Genomic DNA, 19,158 nt, shown 5'->3' with positions numbered 1-19,158 from the left:
TCTCGTCTTATTGCAGTGTGGTCCTAGGGGCACAAAGGGAGCAGACGGTCATTCTGCAGACAGGGCAGGACCCCAGAGACAGCTGCTTCGGCGTTTTAGGGGTGAATTATTCTCATCACCCTGAGGCATCAAGAAACAATTCTAGCATTGTCAATGGCATTTTCAGGTCCTGGCCCAACATTTTTTGAGAAAGGTCTTAAATTACTTTGTCATCAAATCAAGCTCAACTCCATCTTTCAACAGAGGAGAAAAATGGCTATTTGGCTACAGAGCTTTCCAGAAGAGACTCAGGGTCTGGAGAATCTTGTAGAACAGAATGTTTATTCCTCTTACCATTCAGATAATTTCTTACCTTCAGTGTATTTCTGAGGCTTATGTTATGGAAGCTCAGGGGGATAGTAGATACCTCACCGTCTCCCCTCTCCCCTTGGTATAGTTGATGCAATATGGGGGTAGAAGAGAAAAGCAACAATAGACTTTTACCTTTTTTACCCCAAGCCTTGGGCAACTCTTTGAGTTATTCAAGGTCCAGCATCTCTCAGAACACTCCTAACATAATACAGATGACAACTTAGGTGATCACTCACATTTCCAATAAGCCAAGGTTACAAGAAAGAAAGAAACCAGAATCCTTGGAGTTGGTACATTGGCTGTTTTAGAAGCTTTTTGGAGCCTGCTTGTAAGGACTCTGTTTCTGGAAAATAAGTAGCAGCAAACAGAGGCACTGCAGGAAAGCCTGGGGGGCATTGGATGATGTCCATGAACTATTAACTAGGAAGAGTTTTTTTTTTAAACGAACCAGCATCTTGTACCAATTCCATTTTCCTGACTGGCTTCTGGCTGGGTGCTTGGAAGAGGTAAAAATCAGAAATTGGGCTTTCCTGCAGTGAGAGAAAGGGAATTACTAGTCACATAATGGGGGAGGAAATACAGTATTTGTGTGATTGTCTCTCAGCAGTTGTGCCTGCTCCGTTGCTCCCAGATTCACACTCTATTGGGTCAGTTTGGTGAGTGTCTTAGCCTGGGCTGCTGTAACAATATCATAGACAGGGTGACTTAACAGAAATTTATTTTCTTATGGTTCTGGACCCTGGAAGTTTGAGATGAGGGTTCTAGCATGGTTGGGTTCTGGGGAGAACCCTCTTCCCAGTGTGCAGATGGCTATCTTCTCACTGTGTGCTCACAAGGCAGAGAGAAGAGAGAGGGAGAGCCCTTTGGTGCTCCTTCTCACAAGGGTGCTAATCCCATTGTGAGTCTCCTCATTACCTCTCAAAGGCTCCGTCTCCAAATGCCATCACACGGGATTAGGGCTTCAGCATGAATTCAGTATAAATTGTGGGGTGGGACACAATTCAGTCTACAGCAGGGAAGTTGATGACAACAGTGTCAAGGTCCCAATTCAGGTGCCATTGCTCCTCCGGTGCCTGTCTTATTTCCCATAGTTTCTTTGCTCCTCTGTGTGTGATGTTAGGTCCTGAGGCCTAGGTATTGCCTGGTGTCTATGATAAAAAGCTGATGTTGAGATAAAAACTGAGGCTATTATTAGAGGACCTCTCCTCTTTCCTCCTTATGACAGTGATGTTGGCTATATCTTTGAAACTTGTTAGTATTTCTTTAGCATTCCAGGGCCCAGAGCTAAGCTGAGTATTCTAGTGAGCAAATAAAAACAAGCCTATGTCCTCCAGGCCATTTGGAAACAACTGGGCCAGGGGTGGATGAAGTTATTTTGCAAATGACCAAGTACCGGTAATAAATATTTCAGTTTTTGTGGGCCACATTGCCTGTGCTATAACTAACTACTCAACTCTGCCATCACACCGTGAAAACAGCCATAGACAATATGTAAATTAATGGACCATGGCTGTTTTCCAATAAAACATTATTTAGAAAAACAGGCAGCAGGCCAATCTGGCCAAAGGATCATAGTCTGTTGATTCCTGAATTACTCCCTCTCACTGTGGCTTGCTCACTTTTTTCTCCCTTCCCTATTCCAGCGTTGACCTGTCAAATAGGTTTTTGGTTGTTTTTCTTTCTTCTGTCCTCACAGCCTATTTCTTTGCCTCTGCCTTTAGAACTTGCCCATATTCTCTGAAGCTTTCCACCAGAGGTTAGTTGGGGTAGTCCCCTGTCCAAGGAGTGACCCCTAAAGCCTGAATCTGGTGAGCAGGCACCTTGTCTGTGGAAGGCAAAGGCCAATCAGACAAAAGAAGGTGAGGATGAATGTTTCTCTCTCTGCTTTGGGTGATTTCAGGACATTTGGATGCCCTGTACCGTGCATTCCATCTTTGGGAAGAATGCAGAGCCCATAGATCAATGGCTATCAGTCTAATCCTGGTTGCCAGGCACCTGTAGCTATGGTAATCCACCAGGCATCTCGATTTAGATTTTGATTGCACAGATCTTTTTTGAGTAGGAATAAGATGGTTGCTAATAAGCCGAATTTTGACTTACCCACTGAACAGAGATTCTTGAAAGACAGGCAGCCTTCCTTCACATTTCCTTGCAGAAGACATGTTGAGTGATGGGCAGCCTGACAGCCGTTACTGCTCCCAGAGTGTATTTCATCCCCAGAACCTCCTCCATTGCTGCCTCTTAGATCCAAGCCGTCACGATCCTTCAGGCCTGGTTATTCCGTCTGCTCCCTCCTTAACCTTCCATGGCCAATGTGTTTAATTTCAGTCCTGCAGAGAGTGTCCCCAGAGTAAAAGCCAAAGTCCTGACCAATGCCTACAAGGCCCCAGATGACCTGATTTCCTCTCCCACCCCATTACCCTTCGCACTTCATCTTCTGCAGCTCTTCCCACCGCCGTCTCTACTGCAGCCACGCTCTTCTCAGAGTTACTCTCACACTCCCATCAAGCACCACTCTTGTATGGTTTGTCCTTGGCAACGTTCTGGTCTCTGTTCAACCATCACCTTATTGTGAAGCTTTCTCTGTTCCTTCTTTAAAATAACACCCTCCCACCAATGCTCAAATCCTGATAGCTAATAATTATAAAAGCTAACATCTATTGGTTGTTACTATGTATCAGCCTCTTTGCTGTACACGTTATAAACTTAGCTCTTTATTCCCACCCACCACTGTGCTGTAACAGGCATGAGCATGTTAAAGGCTATGAGAAGTCCTGTAGTAGAGAACCTGCTTCATTTTCTCTAGTCTGACATTCCCCAAACTTATAGAAGCACTTATTTTTCTCTATCCTAGGGATATTTATTAATGCCTAAAATGAATCTATTGTTCTGCAAAATATGAAGTGGAAAAGGCTGCTTTAGATAAGGGAATTAAGCAGGAAGTAAGAATTATGGCAAAAACTGTTTATTGCAAGGGACTAAATAAGCTTTGACCTTTAGGGTCTTTTAAATTAAGATAGCTATCTGCTGGCCACTAGAAGATAGGAAGTGTTAACATCTTCTCAGGTCCAGTGGTATAATCTTCCCTTAATTGTCCAAGAAAATAAAATCATGTCTCTAAGGATCAATATGTGCGCAAGGAAAACTCATGGGATAGATTCTATGGTTTCCCTAATCTAAATCCTGTCAATTAAAAAAAATATTGGTTTGCGTAATCAGGAAGGGGTTCTTAATGCTTTCAGGTTGGATAAAATCTTTGTCACTTTAGAATGGAAACTACATTGTTTGAAATTAGGTTGAAGTGTGTATGCGTATGAGTGTGCGTGCATAGGTGTGTGTTTGTGCATGTGTATGTGTGCTGTTAGAGACTTTTCTGGCCAAGGACTGTGGTCTTACATATAGTGATACCGGTTTGAGCCCAGAACTGTTGTTCTAGATTTATATCTGGGGGCACTTGGATTGGGGACATTAGTACCAATGATGAGTAGAGAGAGGCGGACCTCTTTCTCTATGCTGAAGAAATGAAAGTCTTTTCTTGGGAGTCAAATGCTGAGCTTGGGTGGGGGGCTGGGAGTAGAGATTAAAAGGAAAAGAAATTGTTGCCTAAGAGACAGAAATGTCCCGAGTGTGGGTCCTCCTCTCACATCTATTAGAAAAGGCAGCCTTTTGTCTGGCGACATCCGTGTTTCTGCGTAAGTCGATTATTCTCAAACTAAGGTTCCGCTAATGGATTTTTACACTGAGACTTAGTGATTCCTGCAGTAACCTGTCATGATGATCCTACAGAGATAATGTGTTGTTTGAGTTTCCTCGAGAAAGCACCTGCTGTCTTGCTCCAACTGGGGACATGCAGCATTCAAAGGCGGCGAGAACAGGAACAGGAAGAATGGGGACCAATCATGAATCTAACACCATTTATTTAACTCTTCCAGAAAGCCATTGAAGTGGGAAAATGATTCTGTGCTTCTGTTTCCTTAAATAATTTTGTCTTTCCTTTAAAAAGGGGGGGGGGAGGGGGTGACTTACAGATCAGCAGGGAAACGTCTGAGCAGAAATACCAAGCCTGAAATCATTCATTGTTGTAGATGACGCAGCGCGGAGCCTTGTGCCTCACGGGGACTTGGGAGATGCCGAGAGAGGGAACGCAGGAACAGGTGAATGTCTGATCACTCAGGACACACGCTTCTATTTCTGAGAAACCTGTGTGTTGCACAAGAGTTCAGGACAGGAGTTAGGAAAATGGTATAAGTAGGAAACCCAAATGCGTGCCAGGCGCCATCCTAAAAAGGTTATGTATTTTATTTTAACTCACTCAATCTTCCTAGCAGCTGTGTGGGGGCAGGTTTTATTGTGATCCTCATTTCCCAGATGCAGGCGTGGAAGTGTAGCTAATGGATGACTTGCCCAATATCATGAAGTGGGTGGGGGGGAGCCAGGGCTGCAACCCATCCGGGCAGACACCAGAGCCTGTGCTCTCAACCACCGACCGTGGGGTGGAACACAGTATCCAGGGCATGGCACAAAAGCCGGACCTGCTCTCCCATCTGCTTCACCTCCTTAAATCTCAGTGTTCTCGTTTTGTAAATGAGGACAGTAATTGTTCCTACCTCACAGGGCCATGGTGGGTATTTAATGAAGTAAATGCTATGTGCTTGGTAGTATGGCACCCAGAAAGCTCCGAGTAACCATAAGCAACTGAAAAAGTGTAAGCCGGGAAGAAATTTGGAGCACAGTAGCGCCATGAAAGGGAAGGAGATGTAGGCAGTGCGCTCCTGGAAAACACGCGGCAGCAGAAATGTTGACTCTGCACTGTTCCATCTGGTGACCCCCTGTGGTTATCGGACACTTGAAATGTGGCTAGTGACACCAAAGAACTGATTTTTAACTTTATTTAATTATAATTAATTTAAATGTAAATAGCCAAGCAGTGGTTGTGTGGGATGGGGATGGGGGACGGACCAGTGTGGCACCGGGGAGGGCAGAGAGGGACTAGAGACAGATTGCAGAGGGGCAGGAGGAAACTTCTGGACGTGATGGATACGTTCCTTCTCTTGACCAGGGAGCTAGTTGCATAGGTGTATACATGTCTTAACTTTGCGAACTGTCCACTTTATGTGCGGTTTGCTATATTGCATTCATACTATAGTAAAGCCATTAAACAATATAACAGACTAGTCCAGAATAAATCCAGTGTGGGCATGGCTCCCAACAGTGCTTTTCAAACTGCGTTTGGAGGGAGCCCTGGGGTTCCCAGGGCTTCTGGGACCGGAGGCTGAGGGGAGTGGTCGGCCTCCAACTCCGCTTGCGCCAGAGGAGCAGTTTACTCCTTTGGTTTTCTGGTGGCCACTCAGAGTCCCTTGGGGGAGTGGTCTTCAGAGTCTCAGAGGAACGAAGGCAAGGTTGTGGGAAGGCTATGGTGGCTGTGGACTCTCCAACCTGCCTGGGAACCAAACGTTCAGCGTCATATCCTGCTACAGACAAAGTCCTCCAGGAGAGTGCATGTGTTCCTGGGAATGGAGACTGCACACCCCGGTCCTGTACTCACAGAGAGCAGGACTTAAAAGGACTGGAACACAGATGGGAGTGGGAGCAGGAGTCCACATGGAGTGATGATTAGGTTCTTATACGGTGGTGCATCCAGGGAGATTGTACAAATGCAGAATCCAACCTCCTCTCCACCCTTGGGACTCTGATTCTGGGGATGTCTATCTAGCCCCTGGAGTGAGCCTAGTGGTCCTGCCAGGAGAGAGCTGGTACAGTGGGCAGAGTGCTGGCTGTGGACTCAGAGTGCCTTGGCTGCAGGTATCAGCTCCCCTGGTTATGTGACCTTAAGAATGTTACTTAATTTTACAGAGCTGTGGGCTCCTCATCTGCACTAGTTCCCTGTGGGTTAGATGTTAACCCAAGTGTTGTGGGTGAGTTGTGTGCTCTCATAATTCATATTTTGAAGCCCTATCTTCCAGTCCCTCAGAATGTAATCACATTTTAAGATAAGATCTTTAAAGAGGTAATTAAATTAAAATGAGTTCTTTGGGGGTAGGCCCTAATTCAATACCACTGATGTCCTTTTAAGAGGTTAGGACAGACATGTAGGCGCAGAGAAAAGACCTTGTGAAGGAGCAGGGAGAAGACAGCCATTCCTGAGGCTAGAAGAGGCCTTAGAAGAAACTAACCCTGCTGACATCTTGATCTTGGTCTTGAACCTCCAGAATTGTGAGAAAATTAATTTCTGTGGCATAAGCCACCCAGTCTGTGGGTTTTGTTTTAGCAGCCCTGGGTCATGAATCCAGATGGGAAGTGCTACATGTACTGCCTGATGCACAGTCCAGCCCAGCAAATGGGAACTATTGTTATTAGTACTAGTTGGCAAAAATTTCTAGGAATCTGCAAATACTAGGCACTGGAGCCAAGAGGTCTTCATGTCTGGATGGGAGCCGCTTTCTGGCAGGAGTAGTTTTGTCGCTGTGCCTTGGAGGCTGGAGGGTCTCTGTGCCCTGGCAGAGTAGGTGGTGACTGGTGTCGGCATGCTGGTCCTGGGGGTGTGGAGAGAACGTTTCTCCTGGAAGAGCGTCCGCACTGAGTATAAACCTGTCCCAAGGTTATGGTACTGTGAAAGGCTAGCTTCCAGGGGCATGGTGAGTAGATGGGAATTACTCGAACAAAACAGAAAAATGCTAATAAGGAGCCTGGGTATTGAGCTTCTAAAAGGTATGCAGAGTTTGTAGGGCAATTTAAGCAAGAAATCAGCAGAAGTAGCAGCCAGGAGGAAATGGGATGCATTTGCCAACCTCAGAACATTTTCGAGAGGTGTTTGATGAGCATTTAGGGAGGCTTTCTTTTCTTCCCACATGGCCAGGAGTTCCTTCCTCTGGGTTCCCACAGTGCCTACCTACTGTTCCGAGAGTTAGCTCGATGTCTTCTCTTTGCTTGGTTGCCATCTCCCCCACTGAACCGGTGGACTCAGTGAGAACAGGGCTTTTGCATATTCATCTCTGTCTCCTTGGTGGACCGACTAGATACTTCTTTAGCTGAATTTCTGCATGCGGTACTCACAGCCTCTAGCCAATCCATATAAGGTATTCACTCTCAGCCAGCCACTGTTTGTGCACCTTAAAAACTGTAACTCATTTAGTCCTTCAACTACCCCTTTGGAATGCATGCTGTCAAAGTACAGGGAGGGTAAGCACTTGCACAGTAGGAAGAGGGGTTCAGACCCAGACGGTCTGGCTCCCGAATCCGGAGGGTGGTGCCTCTTCTGGCAGAACTTTTTTTTTCCATCAAGGATTTTTAACCTTTATATGTCTCCTGCATCCTGGTGATGACTGTGAACTCTTTTCTCAAATAATACTTGTAAATGCATAAAAATAAAATGCATGGGATTACAAAGGAAACCAATTATAATGAACTACAGCAATGAAAATATGAAAAATATCCTGATGTGTTGATTTGTGAGATGATACATACATGCCTCTTTATTATAAGTACTTGAAAGAACAAGAGTTAGCAGTTGGTCTAATAACTATTGTAATTTCCAAACAGTCATAGTAATATTTGGAGAGATCAAAATATCTGCAAATATTGCGGTATCTGCAACAATAATTAAATGATAATGAAGAGATCTGAGTTTTTTATTGGTGACAGAATCTCAGGTACTGATCACACTGCTGTGCTTTCTTGTCTACATTTATATTGATTTCCATTAGAAGTTAGTAAAAATAAAGAGGCATATTTTTTATCACCCAAGTTCATAGACTCCACTCCGAATTCAAGAATTCTGTGTGGACCCAAGGTCAAGGATTCCTGTCCTACATGTTTCAGATGTATACCAGCAGAATCAGCATCACCTGGTAGCTTGTTGAAATGTAGAATCTGAACCCGCACTTCAGACTCACGCATCAGAATCTGCATGACAACAAGATCTTTGGGTCATCTATGTGCACATAAAATTTTGAGAATCAGTGCAAAATGTTTGCTTGCTTAGGTCAGGCCAGCAAGGAGCTGTGTACTGGAGCAGAATTGAAAAGGTATGATTGTAGGATTTGTTTCCAGACTTCTCTCTGCCTCTTATAACCTCCTCATGGTGGGGGATAATTTAGCCGGTGGCATTGGAACAGTAGCCACTGGCAGGTGTGTCTAGCTTCTCAGTGCTCCATTGGGACCATTTCCCCTCAGGGCAAAGGTGTTCTTATTCTCTGTCTTTGCCTCCTTCAGGTGATGAGTGGACTGACCGGTGGGCTTTGCTTCTTGGAGAGGGAAAGTTGACAGTTGTCCACAGTTCTGCCTGTGGCTGGGGGCAAGTGATTTGCTTCATGGTGAAGAGTATTTTGGATCTCAGTTCCAAGTCCCGTTGTCCAGTTCTTTTCCAGGATGAGAAGAGAAGCAGTGTTTTAATTTTCTTTCTCACTCTATTTCTTAATTGTTTTGAACCTTCTGAGGAAGGATCTGATTAATGAGTCCCCTCAAGTCCCAACAGTATTGGCTGCTAGAAAACTCAGAGTCAAATGTACAAAACTGTATTGTAATAACTTCACTCCTGAATTATTTCTATGGCCCTGCTCTTGCTTTCCTTTTATTTTCCTCTTGTTTGAATGTGTGTTCTCTTTTTGTTATGCTGTTTTGTTCTGTTTTTCTCTGTCCTTATAAGCCTCCTTAAGTCATTTTTAGAATAAGGAGGGGACACAGATTCATAAATAAAGATACAAATATGAAGGTGAATAAATATACAAGTCTATAGACAGAGGCTGACCTTGTGCATTGCACAACTACAGGGGACACTGTTCTTGCTGTTTGTGTAAATAGAGCTCTTTGGTTACAATAGACTGCAAGGTGGATTTATGCAACTGGTGGCTATGAGCCAGGACTTTGGACAAATTTAGTCTCTGTAGACTAGTTGGCAGCGCATTACTGAAAAAGAAGTCTCTGGTTACCAGGGACATTTGGGGTAGGCTGTTCATTTGTAAAAATGTTCTTAAAACATTCTAAAAATGTTCTACACTCTCGGGATACATGGATGAATGGAGATGGCCTCCCTCTTCACTTAGCTTAGAGTATTCAGCGGTTAGAAAGCCAGGATGAAGCATTGCAGGGGGATGGGATTAGGCCAGTCTCCTGCTGAAGAAGTCCAAATGCTTTCCATTGCACTTGGAACTCCTTGCTTGGGTCTGCTGTGTAGATCCAGCTTCCCCTGCCTTGTTACCAGCCTCTGTCCCCTGTTCACTGGGCTCTGGCCACACTTTGTGGTTCCTTCAATAGCCCACCTTCCTGCCATCCTCAGGAGTCTGCAAATACTCGTCCTTCTGCCTGGAATGCCCTTCCTTCTGCCTTTACCAGTTCAGTGCCCTTCTTCAGGCTTTAGGACTTGGCTCCAATGCTGTTGTCTCTGAGAAAAGCCTTTGCTGACTCCTCACCCCCTCAGGTCAAGTCCCCTGTCACAGCCCTTATGGGGATGTTAATGAATAATTGTTCATGTTGTCATTTCTTTAGTGTTGTTTTTCCTGTGGGACTATCAGCTCCTTGAAGACTTGGGTTGTGCTTGTCTTGTTTACCACCACTTTATTGTCAGCTGGGCTGGCAGGGCGTGGCCCATAGTAAGAGTTCATTGAATAATTTGCTGAATGAATGAATGGGAAAGATGAGAAATAGATCCACAGAAATGACTAAAACATTGGGAAATAGGTTGAATGAGGAAAATGTAAGGGTGAATGGGAGCATATTTATATTATTTTAAAGACAGGGGAGAAGATGATTCTACTCATTGCCTGAATGTGTGGCGAGGCTATAGTGTGCGAGGTGGGCTGGCTTTAGGGCTCACTATGGGAGGTGAGCTGCTCTCCTAGTTCAGGAAATGCTGGGCAACAGAAAATACAATTGGTTAAAAATTGCAGAAGAAGAAAGTTAGGCATTAAGAAATTTGTGAGTCTCGAGAATAATGAAATTTGGGCAAAAAGGCAGTCTATCCTACTGGTGAGCATCTGGACCTTGGATTCACATTCTGGCTTTACTACTTACTAGCCTGTGATCTTGGGCAAATTACTTAACTTCTTTTAATTTTTAACTAAAAAATGACACACACAGAAATCCAAAAGCCCAGCAGATAATAGTGGTGACTACCTCATAAATAGGGTGAATATGTAGTTTATTCTTTAACCCCAGGCACTTTTGAGAAGTTGAGGGGGGCTGATAATAATTTTGCTGGGATAACAGGAGTGAATCAGGACCACACCCAGCACACGAATACGTCTGGTCATTCTACACATAAAGTGTTGAGAGGATTAAAAAAATTAATACATGTAACTCACTTGGAGGCATGCCTGATGCATGGTTAGTGCTCAGTCAAGGCTAGCTATAACAGTTAAGAAGCAATAGAATTTTCCTAGAGACTTAGGAAAAGATGGATAGTTGATTATATCAGATGGAGTTTATACCTCAGCATTTAATTGCTTGATTTCTTAAATCCTTTTATTATTTTTTTAATGGAGGTGTAACACCCTTAGATAAGTAAACATATCACAGGTATGCAGCTTGCTGAATGATCACAAAGTGTACACACCCAGAAATCTCACAGTAACCGCCACCCAGACTGAGTAGATATTGTGTCCTGACCAGGTAGCTCTATTGGTCTGAGTGTTTTCCCCATACACCCAGGTTAGGTTGCTGGGTTATTCTCTGACCAAGGCACATACAAGAATCAACTAGTGAATGGGTGAGGCAACAGATGCATGTCTTTCTGTCCTCCCCATCCCTTCCGCTCTCTCTAAAATAAAATAAAATAAAATAAAATAAAATAAAATAAAATAAAATAAAATAAAATAAGCTATGATACAATACAATACAATACAATGATGATGCAAACTCCAGAAGCCCCTCTCATGCCCCTTCCCAATCACCAGCATGTTGGCTCTGCCCCAGGGATAATCACTTTCCTGACTACCAGCCCCAAAGATGATGTTTGCTCATTTTTGAAATATGTATGAATGGATGTATATATACTAGATGGGCTCCTTTGTGTCTGGTTTTTTTTTTTTTTTTTGCTCAACACTTGGTTACTGTGGCTCATTCATGTTGTTGGATCAAGAAGGAATCCATTTAATCTCGTTGCTATGTAATAGTCCGTTGTGTGAGTACACCACAAGTTATGCATTCCACTGCTGATGGATATTTGGGTCATTTCCTTTTTCTGGCTATCCTGAAAATGCTGTTATGATGATTCTTATCTTTTGGATGCACAAGTACATATTCTGTTGGTTTATATTATTCTTCAAGTGGAATTGCCAAGTCATAGGGGGGTGCATGTGTTCAGCTTCAGCAGATTCTGCTTAATAGCTACTTAGGGTTGTTGGACCATATCACCCTTCCACCAGGATTTATGAGAACTCTGGTTGTTCCTCATTTTTATCACCCTGAGGCATTGTTGTTCTTTTTGATTTTAGCTGTTCTGGGAGTTATTTCTCATTCTGTGTTGTGAGAAAATGCTTGTGAATTCCATCTGAGTATGACAACAAACACCACTGACTCCCGAGTGACTTCTGAGATCAGACATTGAACCAGGTGCTCTACTTCATTTAGTCTGTGCACGAACCCTCTGAAAGAGGGGTGACCATCCTCATTTTATAGGTGAGGGCCTGAGAGATTAAATAACTTACCCCGGCACAGAGATCATAAGTAGCAAATCTCTGGTCTTGTTTGACCCAGTTCAGTTCAACCTGCAAACACAAGTACTATTTTGACTATGCTGTGGTGTGGACATCACAGTGGCCAAGGTGAAGGAGAGAAAAGGGTAAACTCTGCAGAGCAGCAAGGAAGCTCTAAATTCTGCAGCTGACCTGGAAGTTGCCTGTGTGATACATTTCTGGAAGAGATGGGGATGGGGAACACAGCACTTTCTTGGTATCACCAGAGGGCATTTCCCTCCCCAAGTCATTAGAGACCTGTCCTTTGTTCCCAGGAGACAAGCACCCCCTGTCCCAGCTAGAACTGAAGCTCACAAAAGTTGCTTCATTCTTCTTTTTTTCAGAGGGGATCAGACCTTTGTTTGAAGAGGTCCCTTTGAGTCACTCTGCAGTGAAGTGGGGAGGGCTCAGGTTCTTTCTTTGCCCAGAGTGCTGTGGCTGTCATTACCTTGCCTCTGAACAAGGGGTCCTGATACTGACACCCCAAGACCAGGAGGCTGTGATGCTGACTCCGGGATGGAAGGGATGGAAATGAGGCTCCCACCACCCATGGGGTCTTTCTGAGTTCCCCACTTGTCTACCTTCCTTCTCTGTCACAAGTGTGGGTCTCCTTAGAACCATTTATTCCTTCTTCACCACAGTGACCTTTGGAATGTTCCCCAAGTGCACCGTGCCCTTTCCCCGTGTGCCTGGACCATGGCTGAGCCATCTGGAGGCTTGCCTCCAATCTCTACACTTTTACATCCAGCCAGAGGCCTTGAGAAATGAGACCTATCCTTAATTTAGATATTGGTAATTTTGTAAATTGAAAAATAAATGTAAATACCAAAGCTTCCAAAAGCAACAAACAATAAATTATTTATACAGCAAACACCTTCTTAGCTACTGCCCTGGTTAAGAAAACATTAGTGACCACCCCAGGGGCCCTCATCCTCCCCAAAGTATCCACCCTCCTACCTGTGCAGTGACTTTGACCTTGAGTGACTTTGTATAGTTTCATTACCGAAGTGTGCATCTCTAGGACATGATAGCAGAGTTTTCTTTCTGAGAATAGAAGTGTTGATCCAGACCATCCTACAATACAATGTGCTGTAGTGTCTCTCTCATTCTTTCCCTCCCCTCAGTCACTCCTGCACGTTGGCTTCTCTTTCCCTTCTGCTCCCACACTGTGGTCTGCCCTTACGGCCCCCCACCTCCCACAGCACCTGACTTGTGTCTTTGGGTTTCCCATCTGGACTGCCTTTTATTGTTCCTGGGTGCAGCCACTGAAAACCCAGGAGAGGATAGGCCTCCATGTCATTCTTCATGCTTAGAGGAACTTGCTCTCTCTTCGACTTCTGGAAAACTCCTTTTCACCCTTCAAGAGCCAGGTCAGATGTCACTGCTCTGAACACCTTCCTAACTCCCTCTACGGATGAATTTTACTTTCTTCTGTGTCCTAAAAGTAGAGATGAGGTGACTTAATTGTGTATTTTTTCTGACTATGTGGTTACACTTTGTTCAAATGTGAGTCTTCCTGGGTGGCAGGCTCATGAGGTGCTTGGCATATAGTCGGCGATCACTGTCTCTTGTGTGACTAAGGACCATAAAGGCTTATGCAAATTCTTCATAATAAAGATGCTGTACAGAGTGAGAGCATATAAAAATAATAAATTGGGGGTGGGCAGAAGTAAGCATATTTTTAGCTGTAATCATCATGTAATGAACTGACAGGATATACCAAAAATACTGCCAGGGAAACTGGGGTGAAGGGACTCTGGGTACGTGCCAAAGAAGATAAAATAATGCTCTAATGGGAGCACAAATTTTGAGCAACCGGGAGAATTTAGTTTTGTTTCTTTTAATTAAATGACATTTCCTAGTTCAGGAAAATTTGTACAATATGTCAACTGCTTGGAAAAACAATTACAGTAATGTGTGCATAGTGGTTAACAAATAGTCGAACAATCAAAAGGGTACAAAGTGAAAAGAAAAAGGATTTTCTTCCCACTTCATCCTTAAACTACTTGTCTAGTTTTCTAGAATCTCTTAAAGAAGATCGGTAAGCACTTTCTTAGAGCATGACAAAGCACCTCAGACATCACTTCCTGGGCCGGAAGAGGTGGTTTGGCGTCTAGGCTTTGACATCAGTCAGACCTGGGTTCTAATTTAGTGCTTGTCTCCTGTTCGACCTACCAGAGGCAGAAATTCCTCTAACATCTTGAACTGAACTTTGGTTTAACTGCCTTGGAAACTTAAGGATGATACTAGTTCATCTTTGCTTTCTTATGCCATTTTTTCTTGATGTTGTTGTTGTTTAATATCTTGGATCATTGAATTGAAAGTCAGAAAACCTGGGTCTTGTTCTGTTTCAGCCTCTAAGTGTCTGCATGATCTGGGGGTGGGGGGAGGAGGTGGGAGGTGGAGTTCAATCCTTTCTCTGTGGGACCTTGACTAGCCCCCTAACCTCTTTGGGTCTGAGCTTTCTAATACAAAAATAAATAGTTTCCACCATGTGGGTCCTTCTAGCTCTAAAATCATGGCTTTGTAGATCAGTGGTGTAATGGATTTCATGAAGCTAATTTCAGTCTGTTTTTCTGCATGATGTGGAGCCCATCTACACCCCAGGCCCTAAGATCCTTCCCAGATACTGGGTAGCAAGCTCTTCCTTATCTCAGGAGGCTATTGTAGAATTAATGAATTAATACTAGAACCTCTGTGAACTCTCCATTGTGGGAGAAGGGTGATGTGAAGAGAAACCATTGCTTATTATTATTTTTAGAAATAGCCTGAAGGGAGAACAGACAGCAGTCAGCAGAAGGCCCGTAGCAATCTACTTAAACTGGAGCCTTCTTCCCTCAGCCAGCCTGCGTACAGATGTGAAATCTTGGGGGCAAACAAGGCTCGGGTGACAGAAGAGTAGAAAGTGAATGGTTCTTCCGGAATATTTATGGGTCACTTTATGTTCCCTAAAGCGTGCAGGGAGGAGTGTTGCAAAAAGACACATTTAAATCAATACTTGGAATTTATTTATTTTATTTTTGCAGAGCTCACAGTGATTTAGGTTTTTAAAATATATGTAATGCTGTATTTCCCGCTGTACTGGGAAGTAGAGAATCCGCTGAGTTCTTTTATGCCAGGATGGTAAACCACAGAGCTGTAATAGAGATAGGAGACTGGCGTTAAGCAAAAAATTAAAAAAAAAAACCCACCAAGCAGCTAGAGATGAACCCTTCTGAAGTGTCATAATCTATTTCATTTTTCTAAATGAAATGGGGTTTTCCTGTTGAGCCTAAAATATAGCTTTCCATCTCTAGCGGAGATGGCTCTCTTCCCAGCAGGTGGGGAGGGGAATGTGTGTGAAGAGGGAGACTGAGGGAGAAGGGGGAGGAACCGGGGGTGGGGAGCACAGGAGAGAAGAAAAGCGCCTTTTAATACATCTACACACTGTGAAGTTGGTAATAAAGTTGGCTCGTCACAGGCTGCATCTAACTTGTTTCAAAGAACATTCTGAAGCACTTTACAAGAAAGTAAATCCAAATATCTAATGAGCTTATAAAAAGGTGCTTATCATTAGTCCACAGGGAAATACAAATTTAAACCTCAAAGAGATACCACTACATGCCCATTGAAATGGCTACAGTTGAGAGCAACGCTACCAAATGGTGGTGAGCATCGTAGACCAGTGGGAACACTCTGCATTGCTGGTTCAGGAGTGCATGCTGGGAAAATAACTTAGTACAAATATTCTTGGAATTTTGCTTGGAGGCATATGAGAGCTAAACATATGCCTGTTATGTGGCCCAGCAATTCCACTAAAAGGCATAGATAAGACCATGTTCTTACCCTCTTTACTGTAAGATCCCCAAATGAGAAACAAATGTTCATTAACAGTATTACAGATAAATAAATTGTGCTACATTTACACACTATGCAGCAATGAGAAAGAACGAACTGCTGCTATAGGCAACAATTTGGATGACTCACAAATATAATGTTGTGTAAATTCAGCCAGAATAAAAAGAGCACTTACTGTGATTCCATTATATGAAGTTCAAGAATAAGCAAAATTAATCTATACTGATACAAATAAGACCAGTGGTTACTTTGGGGAATGGTGTTGATTGAGAGAAACATGGGGGAGCTTTCTGGAGTGCTGGAAATGATCTATCTTCATTTACATGCTAATTACCCATGTGTAAACATGTGCAAAAATTTATGGAGCTTTACATTTTACATTTGTGCTTATTACTAAGTCAATCAAAAAGGAAAAAAACTATGTGACTTTAAATTACTGCAAATACTCTACTGGTATTTCCTGAGAAAAGGAGACCTGCCTGTGTCTTCCCATTATAGTGAGAGCTCTTGAGGGTGGGGGCAATTTAATCTACAGTGTTAAGGGAAATGACATGTCCATTGAGAAGGTATTCAGGCCCTGGATTCTGCCTTTGATGTGTACCTAGGCAGAGGTGAGGGTAATGACTCTGACATTTGATTCCTTTTAGAACACGAGTAGTTTTATTTCTCAAGTCATGTTCCATCTTAAGTTATCCAGAAAAGGACTGCACTGCTCACTGAACTGTTCCTTTCGTCATAAGTAATAAAGCAGAACTAAGAGTTAAGGCCACTCTTCCACTGAAGGCAATGTTTTTTAGTTAAAAGGGCATGGACTTCGGAATCCAACAAAATTAGGGACCGACTCTTGTCTTTGTAACTCCCAGCTTTGTAACTGCCTCTGTGGGTCTCTTGTAAATGTGGCTCTAAAATGAGTTTAATAATATTTACAGTGCAGGCTTGTGATGCTGATTAAAATTCTAATTTTGGGGAAACAGTTGGCATAGTGTGCCTAGTACATAGTAGGTGCTCAGTCAGGGTGACTCTGTCATCTGTTGTGAGAATTAAGCTGTTAAGTTTAATTTTTAAACCTGCAAAAATTTTACAAAGTGCCATCTCTGTGCTGTTCCATAGCCCACGTCCCAATTGCATGGGTACTTCCACTTTTAAATTCAGCAGATTATCTTGCTTGCGTGACACAGAAAATAACTCTCAGTTGCCCTCTGAGAATCATCAACACCCTCCATAGAGGATAAAGAATCACTTCAAGTTAAGAACGTTGGAGCTAAAATTCTATCTTGGCATATCACTTCATGTACTTCCTCAGAGCTTTTGTATCTGCCCACTTTATAAGTTTCCCCAAATCATTTATTGAATGCTTCGGGGCCAGTCTGTGAACTAAAATCACATTCATAGAACATGTTCCAAATCCATCGAGAAGAAAAGATTTAAATCTACAATTATGCTAACTGAGCTTCAAAATCTTTTCCCCATGATTTCTTCCTATCTCCCCAAAGATCAATCGTACGCTATTAAAATGAAATCAGGTAGAAGGAATGGGCTTCTAGTTTTAATTTGAGGGGAAAAAGGAAATATTAAACCATATGTAATTATGAGGCCGATTGTCCTGAGTTTGGATGCTTTAAGTCTAATGAAGGTTAAAGAGTTGAGTATGGGGAACGAGGAGAATGAGACTCTCCTGTTCATGGCCCTTGAAGACTACCCGGTTTTGCTCAGGCTCAAAGGTGAATAAATAAAGTAAGACAGGGCAACTTGTGAAGGTTGTTGAGCAATGCAGTGTTTTTCTTCACGTGTATATTCTTAACCCCTGTCAAACTTTTCTTAGCCAACAACTGCCTAGACAAGCATTTCCCAAATTCTCCTTACGGAGCATGTTCTGCAAGTCCTCTGTGATACCAGCATCCCACGGACAGGAAAGTTTGGGCATTCCAGCATAATGTGTCTTCTTCCTGGAGATTTATGATTGCAGTCATGCAAGAAAGAAATGTCCTGTGTTGTTAAATCAGTGCTTCTCCAAATGATTTGAGTCCTGGACAGAATTTGTTTTAAGAGTAGTGATGGTCAGTAGGGGCCGAGCTGCTCTGGGCAGAGGCAGAATGATGGACTCTGGAAATGCACATGTGTGATGTGTTTGTTGGTTAGAGAGCCAGGCTATATGGTAGGAGTGGGAGAACAGTTGTCAGTTGCTATGTCTGGCATATCCTGGCTGTACGGGTCTGAGTCGGGATTGGAGAGGGTACAAGAGTGCGAGCTGATGCCAACTGCTCACCCCTATGCTACCCTACCCTATCCTGAGCGGCATTAGCACCCAGGGCTGTGAGAGATGTCTCCCCATCTTGAGCGCAGGGGGCCTTGGGGCTTCAGGCCTGCATCTGTGTGCCAGCGCCAGTGCTGGAACCTGTGGTTTGCTGAAGGCTGTGTGGGTCCTCTGGTCCCCTCATGGAGAGGCCCCCGAGTTTGGGTTCACCTGCACATCAGATAACGCCTGGGAGGGCTGCCCCGTTGGTGGGTGTGTGTACCTCTGTCTTCGGTCTGCATGTCTGGCTGTGAGTGTATGTTTGTTTGGGCAAGATCTATCTTTGTGGGTCTGCCTGTGTATGTTGATGTATAAGGATCTGATCTATTTTGGGTTAAGGGGAGAAATGCTTTGTCTGGAAGCAGTGTCTACCTGGGGTGCATGTCTTTAAGCATTCCCAGGTCTGTGTCCTACCCCTGCTCCCCAGTAGTGCCAGTAGGGGTGGGGTGGCAATGGAAAAGCAGCCTGGACCTGCAGTGATCAACAAGCAGGCTTATTATCATTATTATTTTTTAAAGTAAGTTGTAATAAGGTTTGAGCCTGGCCTAGATGGTGGGGAGGGCACAGATTTCCGCAGACACAGCCCTCCCCCAGGTTCTGCAGACACAGCGGTGGCTAGGAAGCAATGGGCAACAACAGGGCAATATAAAGTAATGGTCTGTGGAGAATAATGTGGAAAATGTTGGTGTAGATACATGCTAACAGTGACTAAAATCTAAATCTAAGTGTCTTTTCCCATAAATGTGATTTTCATACTTGGTTTTCTAGAACTTTTATGGAACCTATTCAATTAAAATTATGAACTCATTCAATTTATATCCAATTACATTATCTCTACAATTTAAAGTCTGTCATCACTTTCATAGGAAAACTATTATTTTGCTCTCTATATTCACTTTGATTAAATGTAATATCCAAAATTCAACCATGTAAATAAAGGGAGGTGATGTTTGCCACTCCTGCTCCTGTTTGGAAGCGTTCTCGCGTTAGTTAGCACAGGCTCCGTGC

Source organism: Artibeus jamaicensis, unplaced genomic scaffold (genome assembly GCF_021234435.1).
Source record: "Artibeus jamaicensis isolate MK-2021 breed Jamaican fruit bat unplaced genomic scaffold, CSHL_Jam_final contig_519, whole genome shotgun sequence".
NCBI classification, from domain to species: domain Eukaryota; kingdom Metazoa; phylum Chordata; class Mammalia; order Chiroptera; family Phyllostomidae; genus Artibeus; species Artibeus jamaicensis.
The sequence above is the reverse complement of the archived record's forward strand: the minus strand, read 5'-3'. Positions refer to the sequence as shown.